Raw genomic sequence first — 9,495 nt, 5'->3', positions numbered from 1 at the left:
AGTGACTCTCACACTCACTAGTCCCCAGCCGCTTTCCTTGTTGCCAGTTCAAGGTTGCCATTGGCTTGTGGTACACCGAGGTACTTGTAGCTGTCCTCAATGTCTGCTATTGTTCCTTCGGGGAGTGAGACCCCTTCAGTCCGGACTACCGTTCCTCTCTTAGTCACCATCCGACTATCACATCCCGATGTCGCTGCTGTAGATCCTGGTTGTGTGGATCAGGGAGTCTATGTCCCTTTCACTCTTAGCATACAGCTTTATGTCATCCATGTAGAGGAGGTGACTGATCGTAGCTTCATTTCTGAGGCTGTATCCATAGCCTGTCTTGGTGATTACTTGGCTTAGGGAGTTCAGTCCTATGCAGAACAGCAATGGGGAGAGTGCATCACCTTGGTATATGCCACATTTGATGGACACTTGGGTAAGTGGCTTGCCATTGGCTTCAAGTGTGGTTTTCCACATCCTTATCAAGTTCGCAACGAAGGCTCTTAGGGTCCTGTTCACCTTATACACATCCAAGCATTCAGTGATCCATGTATGTGGCATCGAGTCATAGGCTTTCTTTTAATCAATCCAGGCTGTGCACAGGTTGGTACATCGGGACCTGCAGTCTTGTGCGACTGTTCTGTCAACCAGGAGCTGATGTTTGGCTCCCCTGGTATCTCTACCAATGCCCTTCCGTGCTTCGCTCATGTATTGATCCATGTGTGCACTTATCTTAGCCGCAACATGAGCTTCCAAAATTGTGGAGGGACAGGTTATTGGCCGATAGTTGGATGCGACTGCACCCTTTGAGGGATCTTTCATGATAAGGATCGTTCGCCCTTCGGTTAGCCATCCTGGGTGAGTCCCATCCCTAGGCAGCTGGTTCATTTGTGCTGCTGGGCGCTCATGGAGTGCTGTGAGTCTCTTTAGCCAGTAAGTGTGGACCATGTCCGGGCCTGGTGCTGTCCAGTTCTTCATATTTGAGACTATTTCCTTTATGTCTGCCACTGTTATGGTAATTGGGTTCTGTTCAGGGAGGTGTCTGTGCTCCTCTCTTTGGGTGACCAGCCATTGTGCACTGCTGTTATGTGCAACTTCCTTCTCCCATCTGCCTCTCCAGTACCTTTCAGTTTCCAGTCTTGGTGGATCAGCTCTGTTGTTAGGACCCTGCCACTGAGCGTACACTTTCGCAGGTTGTGTTGCAAACAGCCTGTTTATTCGTCTGGCCTCATTCTCTTTCGTGTACCGCTTTAGGCGGCTGGACAAGGCTTGGAGCCTTTGTTTCGAGTGCTTCATATATGGTCATCTGGATGTACCTCTCAGGATCGGCCTTTTCATCACACCTCTCTGGACCTCAGTCAATTGACTCACATCTTTCCGAGCCGCCTTGATCTTAGCCTCCAACCGTCTTTTCCATGGTCGGTAATGTATCTCATGGCTTCCATGGTTGCTCTTATAGCCAAGCATCTCAAGGATCACTGATGCTGAAGCGTATATCAGTTCATTTCCGTGATCGTTACGGTAAGGATCGCCCTCAGTGCTGAATTCACACTTTCCAAGAGACTTTCAGGTGGTACTTCACATAGCCGTTGTAATCGGATTCTAGGTTTCCCAGCTTTCATTCTTGCCATGATCTTAGCTTTCAGGTCAGTTGCTGCCTCGCTCAGCATTTCATTCATTGGGGCTGGCCTCCCAATCTCATCATCTGCATTCACTCTGGTATGAACTCCTCCTCTGATCTGGCAGCCTGGGGCCCCTCACCATGGAACCTGCGTTGTACCTCATCAATCTCAAGTTGTGACAGCAGTTGCCGTTTGTGGATGTTGGAACACTGAGTTACGAGTTGTTTCGTGGCCACCCGTGACTGTGGGTTTCGAAGTAACCATTTAGCCCACATTCTCTCCATGTAACCTCTCTGACTAGGCTTGCTTGAGTAGTAGCATTCCAACAGAGCCATGTTATTGCATCTTGCCCATCTCTGCTCCATTTTTCATCAAGGTGCTCTGGTTCCCCAGCACCTGACGCAGACCTTGTTTGGCCGGGCGACGTCTGAGCTGGCATGTCATTCATTTTATTGTCTCTCATCATTGTATGAGGTACGCATTAGCGTGAAGGCTCTTGCCCAAGGACCCACACTGGATGGTGTTATGTGCTCATTTTTTGCCCCAAGTGGGGAGCGGAGGGACGGGCGCTGGGGGGGGGACCATCGTGGTGGGGCGGGCCCCTACGCGGGATGTGCCACCGGACCGTGGCTGAGGTGGCTGATCTCAAGAAGTCCTATCGGTGGCTGGAGGGGACTGGCCTGGGGGACAGCGCAGGGGCGCTCATCCTGGCTGCTCAGGAGCGGGCCTTGGGCGCCGGAGCCGTCGAGGCCCGGATGTGCCGCGCCGGACAGGACCCGGGGTGTGGGTTGTGCGGGGAGGCGCCTGGGACGATCCGGCACGTGGCTGCGGGGTGTGGGATGCTGGCAGGGGGGGCCTGCGTGGAGCGCCATGGCCAGGTGGCTGGCGTGGTCTGCCGAGGCATCTGTGCGGAGTGTGGACTGGGGGGCCCCGGGGTCGGAGTGGGGGGCACCTCCGAGGGTGGTGGAGGGTGGCGGAGCGGGGATCCTGTGGGACTTCCGGATCCAGACTGGCGGGATGTTGGTGGCGAGCCAGCCAGATGTCGTGGTCGTGGATGGGGGGCGGAGGAGGTCCGTTGTGGTGGATGTGGCGGTCCCAGGTGGTGGAGGCATCGGGAGGGGGGAGCATGGGGGGCTCGGGGGGTACCAGGGGCTCGGGGAGGGGCTGGGGAGGGCCTGGGGGGTGGGGGTGGCGGTCGTGCCTGTGGTGGTCGGGGCGCTCGGGGCAGTGACCCCCGGACTGGATGGGTGGTTGCGACAGAGACACCAGCGTCGGACATCTCGGTCCGGAGGTGTGCGGTGCTGGGAGCGGCGGGGGTACTGCGCGGGGCCCTCGGGCTTCCTGGCCTCTGGTGGAGGACCCGAGCTGAATGAGGGACGGACACCACCCGAGGACACCTCCTATTGGCTCCATGATAAGAGCTCCACCCAGCAAAGAATTAACCCTTTAAAACCTGATTCTGAGCTTTCACAATTATTTACCGCCATTTGCGTAATATCTACAGTATACAGAAGGAATCAAGCAATTTTTACCAATGTATCTGTAGGTGATGTTTATTTATTATGTACACAGAGATAAAGAGTAATGGCACAGCTCTGCAGTATCTTTCCACTTTTATATATGTATGCTATACTAAATAAAATGAATAGGGCACCATATAATGCAACAGTTATGCAACTCCCTAAATAATGATGTGAATTTTCAGTTGTTGCTAAATCAGTTAGGATGTTATAATTTGTGGTGTAGATGCGAATTTAGGAGAGCAGGACAATATATCGCATTGCAATTGGAGCAGCAGCTTGGTTGATGATGTCCCCAAACCGGCTCATCTATTATATTTGTCGTGCAATACAATGAAAATGAGCACAATTGCAAAACATAGGCTTCTTATATTTTAAAATAAAATAATCACATGTTTACCGTTCTGGGGTTTCTACAATCATGAATGGAGGCATTATTTACAGCAGGTTGATGTTGTTGTTGTTGTTGTCGACCCCACCCGTGCCCCGACATTGGGGGACCGGGCCCTCACTCCGTCTCCCGGATCCCCAGACCCCCCTCCTCCGCCCAGCGGGCGAGCAGGGCCGCCACTCCGCTTGGGTTTCGCCAGAGGTCCTCCGGAGTCATTGTGGTGGGTATGTTTGTGCAGGTGAACAGGTGTTGTGTGTCGTGCACTTGCGTGCCGCATAGCGCACAGAGTGGTGTTGGGTGTGTGTCCGGTGTAATGTTGTGTAGGTAGGAGTGGAGGGCTGGTGATTTGTTGGTTCGGAGTTGTGCTAGGAGTTGTCTGGTTCTGTGTGGTAGGTCTTGCTCTGATGGGTCTATTTCTGGTGCTGGTGCATGTATTACTTTGTTGTGTTGTCTGGTGTCCAAGTGTGTTTGTACAAAGTGGGTGTGTATGTCTTTCATGTTCTGTTTTATGGTGTCGTTGTTGGTGTCCTGTGGTGCTGTGTCTTTGTTGTGTGTGTAGTTGTTGTTGTGGAAGATTGTTTGTTTCTTTTGTCTGGGTGGTGGTGGTTGTTGAGTGAGTGGGTGACTTTAGGTAGACGAGGAAGACCAGCACTTGACATTACAAGTGATCAAATTGAACTGCTCCCCACTCAGGGCTTTACAGTGAGAGCCATCACTGAGATGTTGTGTTGTTCCTCTTCATACCTGCATAAAAAAATGAAGTTTTTTTCAGATTTCAGCCAGAAATAGATTTACTCCCATTCATGATGTTGACCTGGAAGAGCATGTCAGAAGATTGCACAGCCAATTTCCCAGATCAGGCTCGGAAGCAAGTGTTCTGCTACATACTCTTGTCCCTTCATGTATATATCATTATATTCATTGTGAAAGTGTACTTTCTTTATTGTGTTGTTTTATGAACCTGTTGCAGATGATGAGGGCATACCTGCGTGCTGATGGTATTGTAGTACAAAGAAAAAGAGTTCGAGAAATCCTCAACCGTATTGAGCCAGCTGCTGCAGCCCAGAGATGGAGCCAGACTGTGGCTAGAAGAACATACTATGTGCCATTCCCCAATAGTTTATGGCACATAGATGGGCATATGCGTCTCATTCGGTAATAAGGGATCATCTTATATTTGTACTCGTGGGAGCATTAGAAAGCCATATTGTATGGACAGCACAGATTAAATTGAATTTTATCATTTGTATATCCAAGTTACACAAACTCCAAATTGCCTCCATGTAGTCTTAAGTGCACAGCAATACCTTCTCTACCGAGATGATATTTCAAACAAGATATGAAACTTGATTGTTTTCTTGTATTTAATCATTATTCTTTTCATGTTTGTTTTACAGGTGGGTGTTTGTGACACATGCCGGCATTGATGGGAATTCCAGGCTAATAACGTACCTTCAACTGGAGCACAGACAACACAGCTTTGACAGTGTTGAAATATTTTGTCCAAGCCACCTGCCTGTATGGGTTACCCTCCAGAGTAAGATCCGACCATGGTGGTGAAAACACTGGTTGCTCTTTTAATGAACCTACTGCAGGGACAAGACACCAAAATTATTTCTAGCTCCAGCCAACACCCCCTCACAATTTACTCACACCTCCCATGGCCTGATTATCCACCAACAGGGGCCCTTTTTGGATTATCATTTTGGCATAGGAACTTTCCTTTCCTATCCTAACCGAGTGAGATGAGCCGGTAGCACCTGGAGCAAAGATCGTCTAAATTTTAATAATGCTTAGGAAAGGTTCTGACCATCCTTTACGAAAGGAAAGGAGATATATTATGCAGCAGGAATATTTAAAGGGGAAGTCTTTTTTTATGTTGTTGTTGTTGTTGTTGTTGTCGACCCCACCCGTGCCCCGACATTGGGGGACCGGGCCCTCACTCCGTCTCCCGGATCCCCAGACCCCCCTCCTCCGCCCAGCGGGCGAGCAGGGCCGCCACTCCGCTTGGGTTTCGCCAGAGGTCCTCCGGAGTCAGTGTGGTGGGTATGTTTGTGCAGGTGAACAGGTGTTGTGTGTCGTGCACTTGCGTGCCGCATAGCGCACAGAGTGGTGTTGGGTGTGTGTCCGGTGTAATGTTGTGTAGGTAGGAGTGGAGGGCTGGTGATTTGTTGGTTCGGAGTTGTGCTAGGAGGTGTCTGGTTCTGTGTGGTAGGTCTTGCTCTGATGGGTCTATTTCTGGTGCTGGTGCATGTATTACTTTGTTGTGTTGTCTGGTGTCCAAGTGTGTTTGTACAAAGTGGGTGTGTATGTCTTTCATGTTCTGTTTTATGGTGTCGTTGTTGGTGTCCTGTGGTGCTGTGTCTTTGTTGTGTGTGTAGTTGTTGTTGTGGAAGATTGTTTGTTTCTTTTGTCTGGGTGGTGGTGGTTGTTGAGTGAGTGGGTGTAGTGGGTGGGTTGGGTGTTGGGCTTTTTGTCTGATTTGCGATGCGTGTAGTTTTAGATGGGTGTTCAGTGGGAGAGTTTTTGTTTCCTCATGCAAGTGTTGTATGTTTGTGTCTTGTGTGCATCCTGTTGCTATTCTGAGTGCGGTGTTCTGTGTGGTCTGGAGTTTTGTCTTGTTTGTGTCCGATAGTGTTGGTGACCATATAGTGTTTGCGTATTCGAGGCGTGTGAGTGTGGTTGCTTTGTATGTGGTGAGTATAGTTTCTTTGGATTTTCCCCAGTGAGTGGTTGTTAAGGCTTTAAGTATTTTGTTTGATTGCTTGGCGCGGGTTAGAGTGTGTTGTGTGTGTTTTGAGAAGGTGAGTTTGGGGTCCCATGTTAATCCCAGTATTTTGCGTTCGCGGACTGTGGGTAGGGTGGTGTTATCTATTTGTAAAGTGAGTCTGTTGCTGTATTCTGCCGGATCCGGTGTGAACAGAGTGGTGGTGGTTTTGTCTGCGTTGAGTGTGAGTTGGTTCTGTTTTGTCCAGTTGTATATGTCGTGGAGATATTTTTGTACTTGTTGTTGTGCCTGTTGTGGTTTGACATGTGTGGATAGAATGGTGATGTCGTCTGCATATGTAACTGTGTGTACATTTGGAGGTGGTTGTGGTAAGTCTGCCATGTATATGTTGAATAGTGTTGGTGAAAGTACTCCCCCCTGTGGTACCCCCGTTTTCGTGTTTCTATGTTCTGATGTTTCCCCCCGGTATTGAGTGTATTGTCTGCGTCCCCTTATGTAGTTGAAGATGTATTTGATGATGATGTTTGGGGTGTTAGTGTTGTTGAGTTTGTTTGTGAGTGTGTGTAGGTTTACCGTGTCAAAGGCTTTGGACATGTCTAGGGCTATGGCAACTGTTCGTTGTGGTGGTTTTTGTTGATTGAAACCTGTGGCTATGATGTTGTGTATGTGGTGTAGTGCTGTGGTTGTGGAGTGTTGTTTTCGGAAGCCGTGTTGGTGAGAGGGTAGTTGAGTGTTGTTGGTAATGAAGGGTAGTATTACCTTTTCCATTGTTTTGGCTATTGGGCTGAGTAGTGCTATTGGTCTGTAGGATGGGCCGAGTGCGTGGTTTTTGTTGGGTTTTGGTATTGGGATTATTTTTGCAGTCTTCCATATTGCGGGGATGGTGTTGGTGTTGAGTGATGTGTTGTAAGTGTGTGTGAGTAGTGTTATTGCTTTGGGGCCTAGGTGTTTCAGATGTCTGATGTTTATGTTGTCTGGGCCTGTGGAGTTGTTGCTTTTGGAGCGTTGTAGTGCTTGTTTGACTTGTTGTTCTGTGATGGTTATGGGCGTGGTGTTGAGTTTTCGTATTTTGCGTTGTAGTTGTCTGTATGTTCTGTTGGTTTTGTGTTGTATTATGTTGGTGAATTGTTTGTTGAATGCTCGTGCTTTCTGTTTGTTGGATATTGCCGTGTGTTGTCCGAACTGTATTGTGGTGTTTTCTGGTGCTTTTTGTTCTTTGTTAGATAGTCTTGTTACTGTGTTCCAGAGTATGTATTGTTTGTGTCTGTGGTTCCATGCATCCGTTAAGTGTTCTTTCCATAGCTCTTGTTTGTGTTTTTGGATTTGTTTGTCTATTTCTTTGTTTAGGTCTGTGATGCGTGGGTCTTGGTGGTTTTGTTGTCTGATGTCGTTTCTTTGGCTGATGAGTGTTCTGATGTGTTGTGGTAGGAGAAGTGATTTGCTTTTTATTTTTCCGTGGGGTATGTGGTGTTTGTCTGCTGTAAGTATGAGGTTTGTGAGCATGGTGTTGGCTGTGTGGATGTTGTCAGGTATGGTTAAGTTCTCCAGTGCTGATTCTATTTCAGAGGTGTATCCTTCCCAGTCTGCTTTCCTGTAATTTGTGTAAGTTTGAAGGTGTTGTTGTAGGCGGAAAGGAGCACGCGTGTTGTGTGTGATTTTGATAGGAAGGTGGTCTGAACTGAGTGCGTGTATTGTGGTCCATGTTGTTCTGTTTGTGATGCTGTTGCTGGCTGTTGTGATGTCCGGTGATGTTGGTTGTTGGTTGATGTTTGTAGGTTTTCTGGTAGGTGTGTTTGCGTTTAGAGTGATTTGTTGGGAGTTCTGTAGTATGTCTGCAATGAGGGTGCCTCTGTGGTCGTCGTAGGGAGAGTGCCATTGTGTTGAGTGAGCGTTGATGTCTGCGGTTAGAATGGTGTTGTTCAGCGAGTTTATGTATTGGAAGGTGTTGGTGATGTCTGTGTCTTCTGTGGCGTGGTCTGGTCGGGTGGTATCTCTGGGGGGTATATACATGTTGCATATGTGTAGTCTTTTGTGGTTGGTTATGTGAATCTTTACGGTTTGAATTTCTGTAGTGTTGGTGTTAATGTTGTTGGGGATGTTCATGGGAGTGAATGTGACTGATTTGTGAATGTATGTGAGCAGTCCTCCTCCTCCCTAGTGGTCTCTGTCTTTCCTAATGCTGGTGTAGTTGGTGAGACGAGGTGTGTTGTGTTGTTTTTCTAGTTTGGTTTCTTGTATGGTGATGATGTCTGCGTGCAGTTGTGAGGCGAGTTCTTCTAGTTCTGTTTTCTTGTTTTGGATGCCGTTGATGTTTATTTGTAGTATGGTCAGTGTGTGTTTGTTGTTTTTGTTGGTGGGTGTTGTTCTTTGTGGGTTGTTCGGGGGTTGTGGTGTTGGGGTGTTTGTTGTTTGCGTGTGTGTTCTGCATGTCCACGTGTTTGTGTATTGGCGGGTGGTGATGCCGGAGCAATGTCTGTGTATCCAGTGTGGGTGTGTTGAGTTGCATCTGAGTGAGGTTTGTCTGCGTGTGATGATTCTATTGCAGTTATTGCAGGTCCAGGTTTGGGGGGGTGGTCTTGTGTTTGTTGTATCTCTGTTGGAGTTGTCTGTCCGTGTTGCGTTTGAGCGTAGTGTTGGTGAGGCGTGTGTGTTGTTTTGGTCTGTTTGTGCTCTGCTGCCTGTTGGTGTCCTACGAGGTGTTGTTGTTCGTGGTGGTGTTTTGGGATGTAGTCTGCATTTCCATGTTATGTTGTATTGTCTAGTGTTTATGTTTGTGCAATGTTTGTGTACCCAGTGTGGTGTGTGGTGGTTGCATCTGAAGGATGTCTGTCTTCTTGTAATCTGTTGTGTGCAAATGTCGCATGTCCAGGTAGTTTGTTGTGTGTGTGTTTGTTGCGTGCGTGAGAGTGTCTGTGTGGGCCCCGGATTTGTCTCTATGTCCCCCGCCTGGAGCAAAAGGTCCGCCCGCCACCCTGCCAGGTTCAGGGGGCGGTTAGCCGAAAAAAAAAAAAAACGGCCGTAAGGGCACCCCGTTCGGGGTGCAGGGATTGGTTCCTTGATTTGTCCCCCCGTTCGGGGGGAACCCTCCAACTGCGAGTAAGCCAAGGAGTTTGGAGGTACAGCAGGTTGACAGCAGTGTGATCGAGCAGATTAGATAGAGTAGAATTTGAATGGGGCTTCACTGATTTATTTCATACAATTCATATCTAAAACACAGTTGAAAAATATTTGATTGTTAAAATATTTAAA

Source organism: Hippocampus zosterae, chromosome 14 (assembly GCF_025434085.1).
Source record: "Hippocampus zosterae strain Florida chromosome 14, ASM2543408v3, whole genome shotgun sequence".
NCBI classification, from domain to species: domain Eukaryota; kingdom Metazoa; phylum Chordata; class Actinopteri; order Syngnathiformes; family Syngnathidae; genus Hippocampus; species Hippocampus zosterae.
Note: the sequence above shows the minus strand (reverse complement) of the source record.